Source organism: Thermobia domestica, unplaced genomic scaffold (assembly GCF_964235325.1).
Source record: "Thermobia domestica unplaced genomic scaffold, izTheDome1.hap1.1 HAP1_SCAFFOLD_306, whole genome shotgun sequence".
NCBI classification, from domain to species: domain Eukaryota; kingdom Metazoa; phylum Arthropoda; class Insecta; order Zygentoma; family Lepismatidae; genus Thermobia; species Thermobia domestica.
This window is the reverse complement of record NW_027656020.1, coordinates 87,276-108,736: the sequence shown is the minus strand read 5'-3', so window position 1 is coordinate 108,736 and position 21,461 is coordinate 87,276. Positions and strand designations below refer to the sequence as shown.

Below are 21,461 nucleotides of genomic sequence, written 5' to 3'. Positions count from 1 at the left end.
ACACAAATAACTTCTCTCGCGCTTTCCTATCTTCTTGTTTACCCTTCTTTCCTTCTATTTCACACATTGACAGATTCGCGTGTAAATGTCTTTCGTAAAAGATAGAAGCCGCGGCATACACCTACACCCGACAGATTCTTTAGTGTACTAATTGCATGTGAGGAGAGGCATGTAGATAGATGGTTGATGCCTTACTCTCTGTCAGGGCGCGGGCTTTCCCGAGGGGCGTCCTTATTTTTAACTTTTCTGTTTCTGTTTCTGGAGGCCGCAATTTTGGCAATTCGTCCAACAAAGTAGCTGTGTTGAACGAGCATCACTGAAGATAGAAGAAGCAAGATCTTCAATGATTAGAAGCACGAAGAAAGAAGACAGGCATTCCGGGAAGACCTTGCGGTGTTAACGAGGAATTGCAACGCAAAACAAAGGACTAAATTCCTTTGTCAAAGAGAAAACTGTTACTAAAATAAAGATTGCTGTCACAACACATTACACACATCGCTTCCTGGAGAAATAGGCATTGTTTTCCCTCGGCTGGACCCCCTATTGTGCGTCAAGCTTCGCGCTGACCATATAGGTTGAACAGCCTTTGGCGACAGTCGGCTGACGGGATCGCAATACTATCTCTTTGGGATAGCATTAGAGTGGCATATACACATATATTAGAGTAGCCAAACCCTGAATAGCTCCATCTCGAGTTCCAACCAGAAGAAGACCGGCCCTTTTTAGAGCCATGCCTAGACCTAGAAAGAAGACTCCCACGAAACGACCGGCAGTGAGAGAGGAAGAAGAAGACGAGATCATAGATGTAGTCACAGTCACGGAAGAGGCCCAGCCAGCAGACTCATTCCCAGATATTTCCCCAGTGACTATAGAGAAGACCTTCTTAGGAGTCACTGTAGCCTACCTTAACAGAGTCATCAGCCTGAGAATCCTCAAAGAAGAGTTTCATGTTACACAAGTAGAAGACACCACGTACAGAGTGCATTTCAAGTCAAAAACAGCAAGGGAGAGATTCCTGAAGATCTTCCATGACGCAGACTTTGGCTCGGAGGCTCGTATCCTGCAGAAGTGTAATGAGGCCACAACCAGAGAAGATGAAAATTCGTCGAACCAAAACCAAAACGTTCCCACACAGGCAGAGAAACCTAAACACACACAGGTGAGAAAACCATGCTCCGGCTCTTATGAGGGCCACACAAACACACAGGTGGAAAACCAAAAGAAAGAAGTAAAGAAGCCACACTCAAGTAAGACGTCTGGCCCTAGTAAGGACCAAAAAGCATCTCCCCAAGATGAGTACAAGCATAGCAGCCAGAAGGAGGATGACTTCCAAGTAGTAAAAAGAAGAAGCAGAAGACAAAAGGCAACGCAAGAAAATAACGAAGCCTCGCAAACAGAAGAAAGAAGAAAGCCAACACGTGAATCAACTTTCACGTGTGTAATCAAGGGAGTGCCTACCGCAATGGATATTCAAGAAATAAAAACAGCCCTCAGAAAAGAAAATATTCAGTTCACCAACATCATTCGTATCCAAACAGAAAGAGGACCAGCCCCGATGCTGAGATTATTCTCAAAGAATGCTGACGACGTGAACCGCCTAATATCCTATGGATTGAGAACTCAGGACAACCACTTCAAAGCAGAAAATTCAAAACTCCAACCACGACCGATGCCGTGCTGGAATTGCTACCAGTACAACCATCGACAACTGCAGTGCAAAGCTCAGCGCGTCTGCTTCCGGTGTGGTAATGCACATAAAGAAGATTGTGGGAAGCCGATAAACAAGAACTTTTGCGCAACGTGCAAATCTAGCAACCACAGAACAGGAAGCAGCGTCTGCCCATCCAGACCGAAAGCCTTCAAACAACAGAGAATTAGGAACATCATCTTTGAAGCAGAAACCGAACCAAACAGCCCTTCTGGCCCTTTTCAGAGCCAACCCTGTAACAGCCAAGAAAGCTCACAACATACGAACCAACAACAAGCAAGCAAAACAGAAGAAACCATCAAAGACATTGTTGAAGCAGCAACCAACCAGATCATAACATGGCTAACAACCGTGTTAACTCTATCCACGCCACAGAAAGAACACCATAGGATGCTGAGTACAATACAACTGGCCACCAAAAAAGTCTTCGGAAAAACCATAAATGCTCTAACCACTACTACAGGAGACCTTCATATCACGAAGCCAACATATGCACAGAAGATCAAAGAAAAAACAACTGCACCCAATAAGGCAAACCTTCAAGCCGGCACGGAAGTACATCCTCAACACACACGCAGTAGAAGCAGCGGAGAAAGAAACCAGGGGAAGAAGTAGCTGCAGCCTGCAAACCGATGACAACCCAAGCACAGACAATGGCTCACGAGTTGGAAAACTTGCATGCTAAAAAATAACAAACATCCCCACTAACAAAACACTCCCCAATACAGACAACACAGATAGCTTAACATATACAGATAGGTTTTTAGTAATTAAATTAAAACATAATTTATTAATTTATTAATACAGACATTTTTACATGGATTTTCACCACCCTTCTCAAGTGGTTTTACCATGTAAATACTATTGCATGCAGCATGACCGATAAAGGGGGTTTTTTCCTGGTTTCCAGGTTTTTTATCCCTCTATCAACACAATAAAATCTTCTTTCGCGCTTTCCTGTCCTCTATTTTACCCTTCTTTCTTTCTATTTACACAACTACAGATACGCGTGTAAATGTCTTTCGTTAAAGATAGAAACCGCGAGACACACCCACCGACACCAGCTTTAGGCTACTAATTGCATGTGAGGAGAGGCATGTAGATAGATGGTTGATGCCTTACTCTCTGTCAGGGCGCGGGCTTTCCTGAGGGGCGTCCTTATTTTTAACTTTTCTGTTTCTGTTTCTGCGGACACATCTAATTTTGCTGAACGAGTGAGTCATCATGCCACCAAAAACTAGCGGAAAGGCTGCAAAGAAGGCTGGTAAAGCCCAAAAGAATATCTCCAAGGGAGATAAGAAGAAGAAGAGGAGGAGGAAGGAGAGCTATGCCATTTACATCTACAAAGTTTTGAAGCAAGTGCATCCTGACACTGGCATATCTAGCAAAGCTATGAGTATCATGAACAGCTTTGTTAATGACATCTTCGAGCGTATTGCTGCTGAAGCTTCTCGTTTGGCCCATTACAATAAGCGGTCAACTATCACCAGCCGGGAAATCCAAACAGCTGTGCGCCTTCTTTTGCCTGGTGAACTTGCCAAGCACGCTGTAAGTGAGGGTACGAAGGCTGTTACCAAGTACACAAGCTCTAAGTAAAAATCTTCTTCAAGATTTTTCATTTCAAACGGTCCTTGTCAGGACCAACACATTATTCGAAAGAGTTAAATCACGAAATTTGCTTCATTCTGTTATGTAGAAACACCTTGAAATCCAATTTCTATATGCTGTTAGTAAAAAAGTAAAGCACATAGCGGAGATGTGTCGTGCTTGTATACGAAAGGCATTTACTCGCCGGAGATCTACACTTAGTCATAATAATTTACTTTTAAAAAGTGGTAATACATTCCGTGTTAAGTATAGTAGTAGGTGCACACGGATCGGAAATCAGGTTATTTTAATGTGCCGTGCAAATAAACAGGCTGTTAGTGTAAGAAATAGTGGGTATAACGCTTAGAATATCGATTAATCGCTATGAAATAATGTTGATAAATTATCTCTTGAAAGTACTATAAAATTAATGTTTCTAGTATTTTCGTACTTGAAGGATAATGAAATTTGAAAAAGAGATGCCAACAGCACCTGGTGTTCCCAGGCGGTCACCCATCCAAGTACTGACCAGGCCCGATGCTGCTTGACTTCGGTGATCGGACGAGAACCGGTATATTCAGCATGGTATGGCCGTTGGCGAATGCATATGGCTTCGAGTGAGTTATTGTAGCTACGTAGGTTTGTCGGTGAATACTCAAAAAGACCAGCGCGTGGAAAGCGTTGCTAATTGTTTTAAGTAATGCATGATTACGAAATTATCGTGGTGAACGATGTGAGAATATTCGTCTTTGTGAAAAACAAAATTAGAAAAAGTATACCAACAGCACCTGGTGTTCCCAGGCGGTCACCCATCCAAGTACTGACCAGGCCCGATGCTGCTTGACTTCGGTGATCGGACGAGAACCGGTATATTCAGCATGGTATGGCCGTTGGCAACTACCTTTTCTTCAATGTCCTGTTAAGGAAGTATGTTTTAAGTAAGAATTGACATTATTAACTATAAAGGCAAGCATATTAACGTCGTTAACATTACTTGGAATATACTAATATTCGAATAAATATTTGAATGTTCGAATGATGAGTGATTCGGATGTTCATAGTGCCACTGTGTCCTATCGAGTTTACTATCACGAACCACGTATGAAATTGTATATAAATAAATAAAAATAAATCCTTTATTAAGTATTGATTACAGGAAAAAGGCAAACTTACATTCTTTAATGTACACAATGAAATGTATGAAAGATATTTTTAAGATATGTTTCACTTACCCTTTATAACGCAAGGTAGTTTTCAGTGTAGCATTCTCTTCAGCTGCGAGATAACGTAAGGCAGATGATCATTCAGTCGTGAAGCACTAAAATGTAATATACATTTTAACTATTATCGATAAGAATTATTTACTGCAGGGATGCAAATAAAGTGAGGCAAATTAGTAAATAAAAACCGATACTGTAACTGATAATATAATTAGTTGTATCTGTATTAGTTGTATATACAGTAATCGCACGATTATCCGCGGAGTTGGATGTTGGCATAATCGCGCATAATCAGCAGTATGAGCAGAAAAGGGAAATGAAATGAAATATTTAGATTTACGTCGCATACTTATACCGGTTACGCTAAAGGAGACGGTGATGATGAGTACTGAATGAAGAAAGTGGGAGGAAACGGGAGAAACCCGAGAAAACCCATGAGCACGGTCTTTATGCACGACAAAGTTCACACGGCACGAGCTGGGATTGAATCAGGGACCCCAAGCACCGGAGGCCAAAAAACGGACAAAAAGTCTTTCGTGCAACTTTCGTTTTCGGTAAAAAGTTTACACATAATTTAGAAAGAGTAGTTTTCTGGTCTTTTTATTTCACAAGTTGGTTCATGTCTATATTTTTTACATGCATAAAAAATTTTTCAACTCCCTTGCTTATTTCCTGTTAAAGACCTCTACCTCTGATTGTATTTTTTGCACATATTCTTATTGTTTTCAGACAACATTTCTAAAAGCGTAATTTATCGTCAGCAAGAAAAGAAAAGGAAAGCCTCGGATAGTGGAATGTGTACTGTATATATATATATATATATATATATATATATATATATATATATATATATATATACGTATTAGTATATAGTTTTATTTTATACGTCTCCTATTATTACACAATGTGCAGATATTGTCAAAGCGCAAGTAAATATGTATAACTCCCCGTTCTGCACTTAATAACTTGAAAGAAGTTCGGGGAAGGTAGTGTAACAGAAAGTGCAAACAGAAATGAGGGTTTAAAGGCATTTAATATTATTCCGTAGTAGTATGATTTTTTGTAAAAAAAATATATATATATATATATATATATATCTAAACATACATATTCAATGATATAGTAAGAGGTTAGCAGCACTGATAGAACTGCAGAAAGTACAAAACCGTTAATAAGAAAGAGAGAGAGATGGTGGCCGCTTTTGTGCTTTTCATTGGCTAATTCCGAATTGCGCGCGAATACGTACGAGATTTCTTTCTTTTTCCTCTTCGCAGCCCAGATGTTGCCAATTAGAAGTTTTTAGTACTACATTTGTATGAAAATGTTGCCTTTAAGAAATGTGGTTTGCATACAGAGAAAAGAGCAAAATGAATATTTACCTTAGTGGGCATGAAAAAAGACGAAACATTTTGCAAGATGGACACACGAACTTCCTTAATGCAGGCGTTCAGTACATTATTGTAAAGAAAAAAACACTAAAAAGAATTACTTCAATATCCCTAGCAACATTCAACAATTCATAGAGAAAAATCTTTATTTTGAGAACAATGGAAAACTATGTAATTGTAGATAACTACTAAATTTAATGATTAAGGAAAACGTTTAGGCCCGGCCCTTCAGAAAGAAAGTGCACAGAATATTCTCTCATGGAAGCAATTGCAAAATCAACATTTTGTTTGCAGTTATAATTAGAGGATCTATATACAGGGTGTTCGAAAAAGAATGTATCCTCTTGAAAGAAAATATTCTCTGGGCCCCTAATCCTTTATATACCGAAAGGAAGTTTGTATAGCATTTTTTCTTACCTTCGTTAGAAGAATTGAAAGTGACTACTATCGTGACACGGGAGATATTTAATCGATAGTCGAATTACTCACATACTCGAATGAACACGTCTCTTGTAAGGAGAGGAAAGGCTTCTGTGATCCGCTATCGCAGCTGTGTCATATCTGCAGAGAATGTTAGGACACAAACGTGATCTTTGAGAGCCTCGTGAAAAGAAGTCGCATAGTATCATGTGTGGAGACATCGGGGCCATCTGAAGAACGCTTCATCATTAGGACCAAGGGCGAGTTACGAAACACTCTGGGATATATTTATTAACATAACTTCTCGTCATTCTGCAAGTGTGGTGGAGCTCCATCCTATTGGAAAAGGAAACCTCGGGAGCCCTCTTCATGTGTAGGTATCGTTCACATCTGAAGCATGTGAAGATAGATTACTGTACTATCGTGTACCTAAAATCATTTTCTACGAATACGAACATGTCTACACTGAAGGCAGTGCAGCTCTTTTTCTCTTTTTTTTGGTCATGTATTGTAACGCGGGGCAATGCACACAATAACATGTAATGTTGTGTATCATCATAAAGGGCCAGGGCGATGATTGGATCTTGATGGACGTGGAGAACTGATAGGTGATGTGAGTGGTATTGTGATCTATGGTTGTATGTTTACTGATGAATGCATAAGGAGAGGTGAAGGGGTTGCCTTTTTTTTATGTCGATCGGGAGGGAAGCGATTGGGAAACTTTTGACTTTGTTTTTCAACCGAATATATTGATTGAATAGGTCGCCGACAATTTTACGGGGCGTCACGTCGTTGCCTTTTTCATGTCGATCGCGAGCGAAGCGAGCGTTTTTTTTTTTTTTTTTTTTTTTTTTTTTTTTTTTTTACCGACAATATGTATTGAATCGGTTGCCAACACCCCCTAAATCGGTCATGCTGCATGCATAAGTATTTACATGGCAAAACCACGTATGAAGGGTGGCGAAAATCCATGTAAACATGTCTGTAGTAATAAATTAATAACTTATCTGTTTAATTGCAAAACCTATCTTAAAATCTGTTAAATGTTTATACAAATCTGTGTTGTCTGTAGTGGGGAAGTGTTCTGTTAGTGGGACATCTGTTATTTTTTTAAACATGCATGTCTGGCCGTCTTCTTGATCCTTATTTCACGCCAAGGTCGTCATCGGTTGTTGGAGTAGTTCTGTCGATTACCTGAAACGAGACTTAGGACGCTTGTTTGGTAATTAGTACAAGTTCCAGTTTATTCCAGATAATAGTCATGATGTTATATACTGCTTTTCCTGAGACTCTTGGGTGAGTGAGTTTATTTTCAGTTTATTTGTTATTTAAGTTTAATTTTCTCTCTCTCCCTCGCCCCCCCCCCCGCGTATTTATTTCTCTCATACACACTCTTACACGCATTCGTAATATTCTATCACACTCATACTCATTAAATAATATTAGTTTTTTTTTTATATTTATATATTTTTTTTTAAATTTTTTTTCCTCTTTTTTTTATAATTTTTTTATTGATTTATTTATTAGTTTTTTTTAAAATTTTTTAAATTTTGTTTTTATTTTTTTTGTAATTTATTTTTATTTTATTTTATTTTTTTTTTTAAGTAAGTGGGGTGGAGAGAGAGAGTTGGTAACATATTTGTTTCCTATTATTTTGGTGGATTTTGGTAGAGGATATTCAGTGGTCTTTTATGTTTGAGGTGGTGGTGGACATTGTATTTTCCTAAGTTCGTGATCAATCTGTTCTCTACTTGTGGGGTGTTGTCATAGAATTTCCTTGTGACTTCTCTTATGTGTTCATCTATTAGTTCCACGTTTAGTTGTTCCTGTAATGGTTTAAGTCTTGTGTATCTCGGGCATCTGGTTATGAGTTTGATTACTTTGTTTTGGAACAATTGTATCCGATTTATATGTGTTTTTGCTGCATGACCCCATGCTGGCGCCGCGTATGTAGTAATTGGTCTTATGATTGCTTTATATAATATGCTTTTTGCCTTGTGACTTAAGTGATTATTTGCCATTAAGCATTTGATTTCAGTCAGTTTGCCTGATGCTTTATTAAGTTGATTGTTTATGTGTGTTTTAAAGGTTAATTTTGAATCTAATGTTATTCCTAAATATTTTGCTGAATTTTTCCAATTTATGTCCTTGTTGAATAATTTTGGGACTTGTGTAGGTTTTCTATGTCTTTTGGTGAAATGGACCGCCTCACTTTTACTGACATTGACTTTTATTTTCCATTTGGCAAACCATTGCTCCAACTTGTATAAGTGTTCTTGTATATATTCACATGCTTTGTTTGGTTGCCAACTGTTTGCAAAGAGACAAGTGTCATCGGCAAAAAGAGCTATGTTTGTGTTATTAGATTCTGGAATATCGTTAATAAATATGCTGAAAAGAGTGGGGCCTAATAGTGAACCCTGTGGGACACCAGCCATGATGTTTCTTAGTGAGGAGGATTCTTGGTCAACACTTACGTAAAATTTTCTGTTATGCAGGTATGATTTTACTAGATGGACAAGCTTGTCCGGGAATTTAAGTTTTATTAGTTTGTATAAGAGGCCTGTCGTCCAGACGCGGTCGAATGCTTTTTCTATGTCTAGAAACACTGTCCCTGTTCCCTGTTTTTTATTGAAGGCTTCTGTAATGTTTTCAACTAGTCGTGTTAGTTGGTGGACGGTAGAGTGTTTCCTTCTAAAGCCAAATTGTTCGTTTCGTATGATGTTATTCGTGTTGATATGTTTTAACATTCTTCTCAAAATTATGGCTTCCATCAGTTTTGCCATGGTGTTTAGCAAGCTGATTGGCCTATAATTTTGAGGGAATTTAGGATCTTTGCCTGGTTTTGGCAGTGATGTCACCTTAGCTGTTTTCCAGTCTTTGGGGAAGTAAGTTAGTTGCAGCATTTTATTAGCTATTGCTGTGAAATATTTTATTGCCGTTATTGGGAGATTTTTTAGGCTAATGTTTTGTATGCCATCTGGGCCTGCTGCTTTGTATGGTTTTAATTTCTTTAGGATGTCGTTTACTTCTTTATGTGTTACTTTTGCTAATTTATCCGTAGGGACTCTCGTGAGGAATTCATCTACCGTCCTCCTGACAATTCTGTCGTGTGTTGGGTTTGACGGTTCTGTATTTGGTTGGAATGATTTTTCTAGGGAGTCTGCGAGGGCGTTTGCTTTGTCTTTGTCACTAAAAACAAGGCCCCTTTCCCCGTGTAAAGATGGTGTGGGTGTATACGATTTTGTTAAGTTCTTTGTCAGTTTCCAAACTGAGTTGTCTTTAAAGTTTAGTTTCTGTATTTTATTGTCCCATTGTTGTTTACGAAAGTCTGAAATTTCGGACCGTACGATGTGTCGTAATCTATTTGCCTCTTCTCGGTAAAGTGGGTTTCTGGTTGTGTGGAATTTTTTTCTTATTTTGTTACGGTAATTAATTAGATCTTTTATATAAGGAGGTAAGAGTGGTTTAAGGTCGCGTTCCGATTTAAGTGGGATGGTTGTATGTATGGCACCTGTTATTGCATGGTTCAGCAGGTTAATGGCTTCATCAATATCGTTTACGTTTCTGAGGTTATACTCTCTTGGAATCTGATTTTCTATTGCTTTTCTAAAGTCATCCCATCTTGCGTTTTTATAATCTAATGTCTTTTTTGGTACTTGTGTATCCGGTCTGTCTTTAATTGTCACTAAGATTGGAATGTGGTCTGAATCTAAGTCATTTGAAGTGACTATTTCAAGGTTGTAGTTAATGTTTTTATGTAATGCGAAATCTAGCACGTCTGGCCTATTGCCATTTCTTGGATAGTGAGTAGGTTGGAATTGGGAAAGGACTTGGAGTGGAGATGTCTGTAGGAATGTATTTAGTTTTCGCCCATTATTGTTACTGACTCTACTACAGAAGTTTTGATGTTTACTATTTAAATCACCTATTATAAGCACACTGTTTGCTGTGTTACTAAGCTTCCTGATGTCTTCTGTGTCTATTACTATGGATGGGGACTGGTAAGCTGCAATAAGATTGATTGGCCTGTCTTTGATATATATTTTTATTCCAATTGCTTCTACTGTATTTAGTGATGGAAGGGGGATTTCTTCGTGTATTAGTTTTCGCCTGATCGCGATAAGGATTCCGAGTCCTTGTCCTACTCCACTTCTATCTTTTCTGTATATGCAGTAACCTCTAATCTTGATTTTTACATCGTTTGTAAGGTTAGTTTCATTTATGAGTGCTATGGGTATTTGTTCTTCAATGAGGAATTCTTCAAGTTCCCTGAGTTTATCTCTTAGCCCTTCAGCATTCCAAGAGAGTATCTGGAGTGACTCATGGTTAGAGTTGTGACCCATTTACTTGTTACTATTACCATCTGTTTGAGTGTATTGTGTTATTAAAGTTGGTTTTGCTACATGAATGACCCAGTTTAGAAATGTATTAAGGAATTGACTTATAGCGGGTAGAACTTTTTCTATTTTATGAGTCTCAACTAGTACTAAGCCTAACTTTGTTAATGCATTGAATACTTGTCTATCCGGTACTGTTGGTTTGCTCTTGTGGTCTTCGTCACCCCATGAATCAAGTCAGTTTTGTTACTACTTCAAGCGTGCACCCGAGTGCATCAAATGAAAAGCAAGGCAGTTGGCGCGAATTGAAACACGTACTGTAATTTAAATGAAGTCGATAAATCGGCGGACACATCTAGGTTAATGTCCAACAAAGTAGCTGTGTTGATCGAGCATCACTGAAGATAGAAGAAGCAAGATCTTCAATGATTAGAAGCACGAAGAAAGAAGACAGGCATTCCGGGAAGACCTTGCGGTGTTAACGAGGAATTGCCACGCAAAACAAAGGACTAAATTCCTTTGTCAAAGAGAAAACTGTTACTAAAATAAAGATTGCTTTCACAACACATTACACACATCGCTTCCTGGAGAAATAGGCATTGTTTTCCGTCGGCTGGACCCCCTATTGTGCGTCAAGCTTCGCGCTGGCCATATAGGTTGAACAGCCTTTGGCGACAGTCGGCTGACGGGATCGCAATACTATCTCTTTGGGATAGCATTAGAGTAGCATATACACATATATTAGAATAGCTAAACCCTGAATAACTCTATCTCGAGTTCCAACCAGGAGAAGTTCGGCCCTTTTTAGAGCCATGCCTAGACCTAGAAAGAAGACTCCCACGAAACGACCGGCAGCGAGAGAGGAAGAAGAAGACGAGATCATAGATGTAGTCACAGTCACGGAAGAGGCCCAGCCAGCAGACTCGTTCCCAGATGTTTCCCCAGTGACTATAGAGAAGACCTTCTTAGGAGTCACTGTAGCCTACCTTAACAGAGTCATCAGCCTAAGAATCCTCAAAGAAGAGTTTCATGTTACACAAGTAGAAGACACCACGTACAATGTGCATTTCAAGTCAAAAACAGCAAGGGAGAGATTCCTGAAGATCTTCCATGACGCAGACTTTGGCTCGGAGGCTCGTATCCTGGAGAAGTGCAATGAGGCCACAACCAGAGAAGATGAAAATTCGTCGAACCAAAACCAAAACGTTCCCACACAGGCAGAGAAACCTAAGCACACACAGGTGAGAAAACCATGCTCCGGCTCTTATGAGGGCCACACAAACACACAGGTGGAAAACCAAAAGAAAGAAGTAAAGAAGCCACACTCAAGCGAGACGTCTGGCCCTAGTAAGGACCACAGAGCATCCCCCCAAGATGAGAACAAGCATAGCAGCCCGAAGGAGGATGACTTCCAAATAGTAAAAAGAAGAAATAGAAGACAAAAGGCAACGCAAGAAAATAACGAAGCCTCGCAAACAGAAGAAAGAAGAAAGCCAACACGTGAATCAACTTTCACGTGTGTAATCAAAGGAGTGCCTACCACAATGGATATTCAAGAAATAAAAACAGCCCTCAGAAAAGAAAATATTCAGTTCACCAACATCATTCGTATCCAAACAGAAAGAGGACCAGCCCCGATGCTGAGATTATTCTCAAAGAACGCCGACGATGTGAACCGCCTAATATCCTATGGATTGAAAACTCAGGACAACCACTTCAAAGCAGAAAAATTCAAAACTCCAACCACGACCGATGCCGTGCTGGAACTGCTACCAGTACAACCATCGACAACTGCAGTGCAAAGCTCAGCGCGTCTGCTTCCGGTGTGGTAATGCACATAAAGAAGATTGTGGGAAGCCGATAAACAAGAACTTTTGCGCAACGTGCAAATCTAGCAACCACAGAACAGGAAGCAGCGTCTGCCCATCCAGACCAAAAGCCTTCAAACAACAGAGAATTAGGAACATCATCTTTGAAGCAGAAACCGAACCAAACAGCCCTTCTGGCCCTTTTCAGAGCCAACCCTGTAGCAGCGAAGAAAGCTCACAACATACGAACCAACAACAAGCAAGCAAAACAGAAGAAACCATCAAAGACATTGTTGAAGCAGCAACCAACCAGATCATAACATGGCTAACAACCGTGTTAACTCTATCCACGCCACAGAAAGAACACCATAGGATGCTGAGTACAATACAACTGGCCACCAAAAAAGTCTTCGGAAAAACCATAAATGCTCTAACCACTACTACAGGAGACCTTCATATCACGAAGCCAACATATGCACAGAAGATCAAAGAAAAAACAACTGCACCCAATAAGGCAAACCTTCAAGCCGGCACGGAAGTACATCCTCAACACACACGCAGTAGAAGCAGCGGAGAAAGAAACCAGGGGAAGAAGTAGCTGCAGCCTGCAAACCGATGACAACCCAAGCACAGACAATGGCTCACGAGTTGGAAAACTTGCATGCTAAAAAATAACAAACATCCCCACTAACAAAACACTCCCCAATACAGACAACACAGATAGCTTAACATATACAGATAGGTTTTTAGTAATTAAATTAAAACATAATTTATTAATTTATTAATACAGACATTTTTACATGGATTTTCACCACCCTTCTCAAGTGGTTTTACCATGTAAATACTATTGCATGCAGCATGACCGATAAAGGGGGTTTTTTCCTGGTTTCCAGGTTTTTATCCCTCTATCAACACAATAAAATCTTCTTTCGCGCTTTCCTGTCCTCTATTTTACCCTTCTTTCTTTCTATTTACACAACTACAGATACGCGTGTAAATGTCTTTCGTTAAAGATAGAAACCGCGAGACACACCCACCGACACCAGCTTTAGGCTACTAATTGCATGTGAGGAGAGGCATGTAGATAGATGGTTGATGCCTTACTCTCTGTCAGGGCGCGGGCTTTCCTGAGGGGCGTCCTTATTTTTAACTTTTCTGTTTCTGTTTCTGCGGACACATCTAATTTTGCTGAACGAGTGAGTCATCATGCCACCAAAAACTAGCGGAAAGGCTGCAAAGAAGGCTGGTAAAGCCCAAAAGAATATCTCCAAGGGAGATAAGAAGAAGAAGAGGAGGAGGAAGGAGAGCTATGCCATTTACATCTACAAAGTTTTGAAGCAAGTGCATCCTGACACTGGCATATCTAGCAAAGCTATGAGTATCATGAACAGCTTTGTTAATGACATCTTCGAGCGTATTGCTGCTGAAGCTTCTCGTTTGGCCCATTACAATAAGCGGTCAACTATCACCAGCCGGGAAATCCAAACAGCTGTGCGCCTTCTTTTGCCTGGTGAACTTGCCAAGCACGCTGTAAGTGAGGGTACGAAGGCTGTTACCAAGTACACAAGCTCTAAGTAAAAATCTTCTTCAAGATTTTTCATTTCAAACGGTCCTTGTCAGGACCAACACATTATTCGAAAGAGTTTAATCACGAAATTTGCTTCATTCTGTTATGTAGAAACACCTTGAAATCCAATTTCTATATGCTGTTAGTAAAAAAGTAAAGCACATAGCGGAGATGTGTCGTGCTTGTATACGAAAGGCATTTACTCGCCGGAGATCTACACTTAGTCATAATAATTTACTTTTAAAAAGTGGTAATACATTCCGTGTTAAGTATAGTAGTAGGTGCACACGGATCGGAAATCAGGTTATTTTAATGTGCCGTGCAAATAAACAGGCTGTTAGTGTAAGAAATAGTGGGTATAACGCTTAGAATATCGATTAAATCGCTATGAAATAATGTTGATAAATTATCTCTTGAAAGTACTATAAAATTAATGTTTCTAGTATTTTCGTACTTGAAGGATAATGAAATTTGAAAAAGAGATGCCAACAGCACCTGGTGTTCCCAGGCGGTCACCCATCCAAGTACTGACCAGGCCCGATGCTGCTTGACTTCGGTGATCGGACGAGAACCGGTATATTCAGCATGGTATGGCCGTTGGCGAATGCATATGGCTTCGAGTGAGTTATTGTAGCTACGTAGGTTTGTCGGTGAATACTCAAAAAGACCAGCGCGTGGAAAGCGTTGCTAATTGTTTTAAGTAATGCATGATTACGAAATTATCGTGGTGAACGATGTGAGAATATTCGTCTTTGTGAAAAACAAAATTAGAAAAAGTATACCAACAGCACCTGGTGTTCCCAGGCGGTCACCCATCCAAGTACTGACCAGGCCCGATGCTGCTTGACTTCGGTGATCGGACGAGAACCGGTATATTCAGCATGGTATGGCCGTTGGCAACTACCTTTTCTTCAATGTCCTGTTAAGGAAGTATGTTTTAAGTAAGAATTGACATTATTAACTATAAAGGCAAGCATATTAACGTCGTTAACATTACTTGGAATATACTAATATTCGAATAAATATTTGAATGTTCGAATGATGAGTGATTCGGATGTTCATAGTGCCACTGTGTCCTATCGAGTTTACTATCACGAACCACGTATGAAATTGTATATAAATAAATAAAAATAAATCCTTTATTAAGTATTGATTACAGGAAAAAGGCAAACTTACATTCTTTAATGTACACAATGAAATGTATGAAAGATATTTTTAAGATATGTTTCACTTACCCTTTATAACGCAAGGTAGTTTTCAGTGTAGCATTCTCTTCAGCTGCGAGATAACGTAAGGCAGATGATCATTCAGTCGTGAAGCACTAAAATGTAATATACATTTTAACTATTATCGATAAGAATTATTTACTGCAGGGATGCAAATAAAGTGAGGCAAATTAGTAAATAAAAACCGATACTGTAACTGATAATATAATTAGTTGTATCTGTATTAGTTGTATATACAGTAATCGCACGATTATCCGCGGAGTTGGATGTTGGCATAATCGCGCATAATCAGCAGTATGAGCAGAAAAGGGAAATGAAATGAAATATTTAGATTTACGTCGCATACTTATACCGGTTACGCTAAAGGAGACGGTGATGATGAGTACTGAATGAAGAAAGTGGGAGGAAACGGGAGAAACCCGAGAAAACCCATGAGCACGGTCTTTATGCACGACAAAGTTCACACGGCACGAGCTGGGATTGAATCAGGGACCCCAAGCACCGGAGGCCAAAAAACGGACAAAAAGTCTTTCGTGCAACTTTCGTTTTCGGTAAAAAGTTTACACATAATTTAGAAAGAGTAGTTTTCTGGTCTTTTTATTTCACAAGTTGGTTCATGTCTATATTTTTTACATGCATAAAAAATTTTTCAACTCCCTTGCTTATTTCCTGTTAAAGACCTCTACCTCTGATTGTATTTTTTGCACATATTCTTATTGTTTTCAGACAACATTTCTAAAAGCGTAATTTATCGTCAGCAAGAAAAGAAAAGGAAAGCCTCGGATAGTGGAATGTGTACTGTATATATATATATATATATATATATATATATATATATATATATATATATATATATATATATATATATATATATATATATATACGTATTAGTATATAGTTTTATTTTATACGTCTCCTATTATTACACAATGTGCAGATATTGTCAAAGCGCAAGTAAATATGTATAACTCCCCGTTCTGCACTTAATAACTTGAAAGAAGTTCGGGGAAGGTAGTGTAACAGAAAGTGCAAACAGAAATGAGGGTTTAAAGGCATTTAATATTATTCCGTAGTAGTATGATTTTTTGTAAAAAAAATATATATATATATATATATATATATCTAAACATACATATTCAATGATATAGTAAGAGGTTAGCAGCACTGATAGAACTGCAGAAAGTACAAAACCGTTAATAAGAAAGAGAGAGAGATGGTGGCCGCTTTTGTGCTTTTCATTGGCTAATTCCGAATTGCGCGCGAATACGTACGAGATTTCTTTCTTTTTCCTCTTCGCAGCCCAGATGTTGCCAATTAGAAGTTTTTAGTACTACATTTGTATGAAAATGTTGCCTTTAAGAAATGTGGTTTGCATACAGAGAAAAGAGCAAAATGAATATTTACCTTAGTGGGCATGAAAAAAGACGAAACATTTTGCAAGATGGACACACGAACTTCCTTAATGCAGGCGTTCAGTACATTATTGTAAAGAAAAAAACACTAAAAAGAATTACTTCAATATCCCTAGCAACATTCAACAATTCATAGAGAAAAATCTTTATTTTGAGAACAATGGAAAACTATGTAATTGTAGATAACTACTAAATTTAATGATTAAGGAAAACGTTTACGCCCGGCCCTTCAGAAAGAAAGTGCACAGAATATTCTCTCATGGAAGCAATTGCAAAATCAACATTTTGTTTGCAGTTATAATTAGAGGATCTATATACAGGGTGTTCGAAAAAGAATGTATCCTCTTGAAAGAAAATATTCTCTGGGCCCCTAATCCTTTATATACCGAAAGGAAGTTTGTATAGCATTTTTTCTTACCTTCGTTAGAAGAATTGAAAGTGACTACTATCGTGACACGGGAGATATTTAATCGATAGTCGAATTACTCACATACTCGAATGAACACGTCTCTTGTAAGGAGAGGAAAGGCTTCTGTGATCCGCTATCGCAGCTGTGTCATATCTGCAGAGAATGTTAGGACACAAACGTGATCTTTGAGAGCCTCGTGAAAAGAAGTCGCATAGTATCATGTGTGGAGACATCGGGGCCATCTGAAGAACGCTTCATCATTAGGACCAAGGGCGAGTTACGAAACACTCTGGGATATATTTATTAACATAACTTCTCGTCATTCTGCAAGTGTGGTGGAGCTCCATCCTATTGGAAAAGGAAACCTCGGGAGCCCTCTTCATGTGTAGGTATCGTTCACATCTGAAGCATGTGAAGATAGATTACTGTACTATCGTGTACCTAAAATCATTTTCTACGAATACGAACATGTCTACACTGAAGGCAGTGCAGCTCTTTTTCTCTTTTTTTTGGTCATGTATTGTAACGCGGGGCAATGCACACAATAACATGTAATGTTGTGTATCATCATAAAGGGCCAGGGCGATGATTGGATCTTGATGGACGTGGAGAACTGATAGGTGATGTGAGTGGTATTGTGATCTATGGTTGTATGTTTACTGATGAATGCATAAGGAGAGGTGAAGGGGTTGCCTTTTTTTTTATGTCGATCGGGAGGGAAGCGATTGGGAAACTTTTGACTTTGTTTTTCAACCGAATATATTGATTGAATAGGTCGCCGACAATTTTACGGGGCGTCACGTCGTTGCCTTTTTCATGTCGATCGCGAGCGAAGCGAGCGTTTTTTTTTTTTTTTTTTTTTTTTTTTTTTTACCGACAATATGTATTGAATCGGTTGCCAACACCTTTAGGGGCGCGTCACGTCCTTCTTTCTGTGCTGATCGCGAGCGAAGCGAGCGCGAAATTTTTGACTTTTTTTTTTTTTACCCACAATATTTATTCAATCGGTCGCCAACACTTTTAGGGGTGCGTCACGTCCTCTTTTCTCTGCTGATCGCGAGCGAAGCGAGCGCGAAATTTTGACCTTTTTTTCTCTTTTTAATTCTTTTTTTTTCTTTAAGAAAAAATATTGATTTCATAGGTCGCGAACATTTTTACGGGATGCAACATCGTTTATTTGTTTTTCCAACCGTCTTTCTGTCTTGAGCCCCCGCCAAGTTAACTTTTTGGTGGACAAAAACTATGTGCGGTGGGTTACCGCGGGGTTCTCCCGTTTCCTCCCACTTTCTTCATTCCACCACCATTTCAATCATTTCTCATAATCAGCGCCTCTTTTAGCCTAAGCGGCATAACGTGGGACGTAAAACAAAGATTTCCTTTAGTTGCTTTCTGTCTTGATTACGAGCGCGAAATTTTTTACTTTTTTTTTCTTTCTTTTGATATTATTCATTTAATAGGACGGCAACACCTTTACGGGCCGCCGCGTCGTCGTTTACACTTCTTCAGCCCATATTCTTTCTGCTTGTTCGTTTTCCGGCATCTTGTTATCACCGCCCGCGGCAATGCCTATGTCTTTCATCGCTTTTTGAAGCAAATCTTTAATAAATATGCACTCTCACATTTGTACTAATATGCATACCACAGTGGATAGACTGTAACTAGGAAAGCAGAAGCCTGCATATCATATTATTTAACAGTTGAAAGTGAACTGTCATTTTAAGTTTGATTTTGATCAGATGAGTGCAGTTCAACTCGTCGACAATTGTGAAGATTCTCGAGGTTAGGGACCATCCATTTTGTGCTTTGTAATGAAAATGGCTGCAGCCAAACTTCTCTGATCTGAATGAAACTTGGCATGATGATACATCTTGACCTGCTCTACAAGTTTATTTAGTATTTTCCGTTGCGCAGGCTTTTGCTTCTCCAGGTTCTCCCATGGAACTGAGAAACGTATTCAGTCGAACTTCTGCGGTAAGTCAGTATATCATCCTGAGAAGTTTGATCGAGATAGCAGAGGTTCGACTATTCGTTTTTCAATTCCATGTGATATTACAACACGGTGAACTAAATTTATATAGAAACACTTTGATTTTGTTTTGTTTTTTGCTAGCATTAAACTGAGAAAATGTTATTCAATAGACAGAGAACACCACTCAAAGAAAAGTACATCATAAGAATATATATATGGTTGCTGTGGTTCTCGGTTTAATTTGCTAGTTAAGAAACTTGCTCTAAATAAGTACATCTTACAGGTGAAAAACTAAGCCAGGCGATAGAATTAAATATAAAGTTATACACTTTTATTTTACGTTTACTAGTGTTGGGTTACTACTGTAAAATAAGTCAGTATATATGAAAGATAACTGTATTAGGTACTATTTTCCACCGGCGGTGTATTCTTGCATAGTGTACTTAATGTTTACAAGCGGGGCGCTACTAGTATGGATGCATGACAAGTGCTATTGAAACTCGAAAACTAACTGGTTTCCACTACCCTTGCTTATACGTATACCCGCGTCGCCTTCGCTCCTGTTCACTTTGGACGCACATTCTTGCTATCGCTCAGGCCCCCAGCTTTCTCCTGTTTTGGCTCCCTTAAATAGTATTCGTGCTTTTTATTGGCCACCTGGCAAAGCACTTGTAATGATTTTACACCAGTAACTCTAAAATACATGTGTATTACTTTATTTAATTCTGTCGTCTGCAGATTTTTTTTTTTCGTACAAATATGCCTTTTCATGCAGAACACTGAATTTTGCCTGTAAATTTTTGAGAATATGCTGTGACGAAACTTGAGCACCGTTCTTCTTTTCTTTCTTATCACGAGTCTTCTTTAGCCTAATGAGCACAATCATCACACGATAACGACTATTCTTTTCATTTAACTTGTAAACAAGTTGAACTAATAATAATAATTGATGTACAAAGGAGAAGTGTCCTACATATTTGAGGTAAAAAATAAAATAAATATACTTCTACTTCATCCGTGTTTACAAAGTTAAATGTTATCGATTTACAAAAAATGGTCACCTATCCACACACTGACCAGGCTCGACACTGCTTGACCATACATATTAAAACATCGGTCCCACTGAATACACAAGTAGTAAGCACATTCACATAAAAATAATTAGGATTACAGTATATAAAATGCGTTAATTAAAATAGCAAATGCCTTACCTTATCACAGGCGATCCAAAGCCACTGCACATCATCTGCTACGCACACTATATTCCTCCAATATTTCACTCACTTCCTATATCACGCAACAGAAAATATTAATAAAATTCACTTAGCAACATTTTCATTTTTAATCAACAATACGTATAACAATTAAGAATAAAATTAATTGTGAGCACATTGTTATAATTAGAATACTGTTTTTATTCGTTTACAAATATGGGATTAATATAGAGCTGGCAGCAACAATATATACAACTCATCCTGTATGTATCGTAAATCCTAACTTGAGAAGACATCTCTGACGCAAACAATGAGACAAGAAATCAAATACTATATCCGACACATTTGGGGTTTATTGAACTTCAATGTTGGAAGATACCACCTTGTCGGTAGTACAAATGTAATATCCTTACAACACGCGGAACTTTTGCCAGGCATATCTAGGAATTTGGGAAGATTAATTGATATCCTTAATGTGCAATGTATTATTATGACGCATTGTTATGTACACGCAGACGGAACCAGGACAATCTATAGATGACATTTGCACTGTGTTTGGACAATTTGTTCGCAGAAAGTAACCGTTTTTGTCTATGAATACTTGAGAACATGGAAGGTATGAGATATACATTTTATGCGCAAATATTATAATACAAATCATTGTTAGTTTGGTGGATGCGTGAAAGAAAGAAAAGGAGTAGATTTTTGCAGACGTCCGGATATAAAGCGAGAACTGAGAATACGCATCTATAACATCTATTTTCTTTGTGTTAATGATATCGATGAACTAAACGGGGAAACTAAAATACAACTGTTTGCAGTATAATTCGAAGTATAGTCAAGTGCAGAGGCGTACTCACGGGGTGTCCACCGGGTGCGGACTCCTCGCAAAAGTTCCTAAGTGAACATACATTTGCAGACTTTCTCATTAAATGTAGTTATTAACAGGGAAAATATTGATGTATCATCAATATAAATCTGATCTTACACTTCATCTGTACTCTGTCTGTATCATGTTTTTGTGAAAAAGTAAGTGGAATATTTATCGTGTTTTCGAATGCAGAATAATAGTATATAGACATAGTGGCTTGTAGTATTGGAACCTTGCCCCCCGAAGCTTGGATCCCTTAGAAGAAAAAAAAATGCATGCGCGCCTGGTGAAATGGTTAACGAATTCAGTTCACTCGATGAAT

At 38.6% G+C, this 21,461-nt stretch overlaps 4 non-coding genes across 4 annotated transcripts; all 4 read right to left on the bottom strand.

Moving 5' to 3' along the window:
* Nucleotides 1-3,775: 3,775 nt before the first annotated feature.
* Nucleotides 3,776-3,894, bottom strand: LOC145676691 (5S ribosomal RNA). Its single transcript, XR_014129427.1, has one exon. It is a non-coding gene; the product is annotated as a 5S ribosomal RNA (ribosomal RNA).
* A 177-nt stretch (nucleotides 3,895-4,071) lies between these two features.
* Nucleotides 4,072-4,190, bottom strand: LOC145676704 (5S ribosomal RNA). Its single transcript, XR_014129440.1, has one exon. It is a non-coding gene; the product is annotated as a 5S ribosomal RNA (ribosomal RNA).
* Nucleotides 4,191-14,521: 10,331 nt separating this feature from the next.
* Nucleotides 14,522-14,640, bottom strand: LOC145676713 (5S ribosomal RNA). The gene has a single exon (XR_014129449.1). It is a non-coding gene; the product is annotated as a 5S ribosomal RNA (ribosomal RNA).
* A 177-nt stretch (nucleotides 14,641-14,817) lies between these two features.
* On the bottom strand, nucleotides 14,818-14,936 carry LOC145676703 (5S ribosomal RNA). The gene has a single exon (XR_014129439.1). It is a non-coding gene; the product is annotated as a 5S ribosomal RNA (ribosomal RNA).
* Between the last annotated feature and the right edge of the window lie 6,525 nt (nucleotides 14,937-21,461).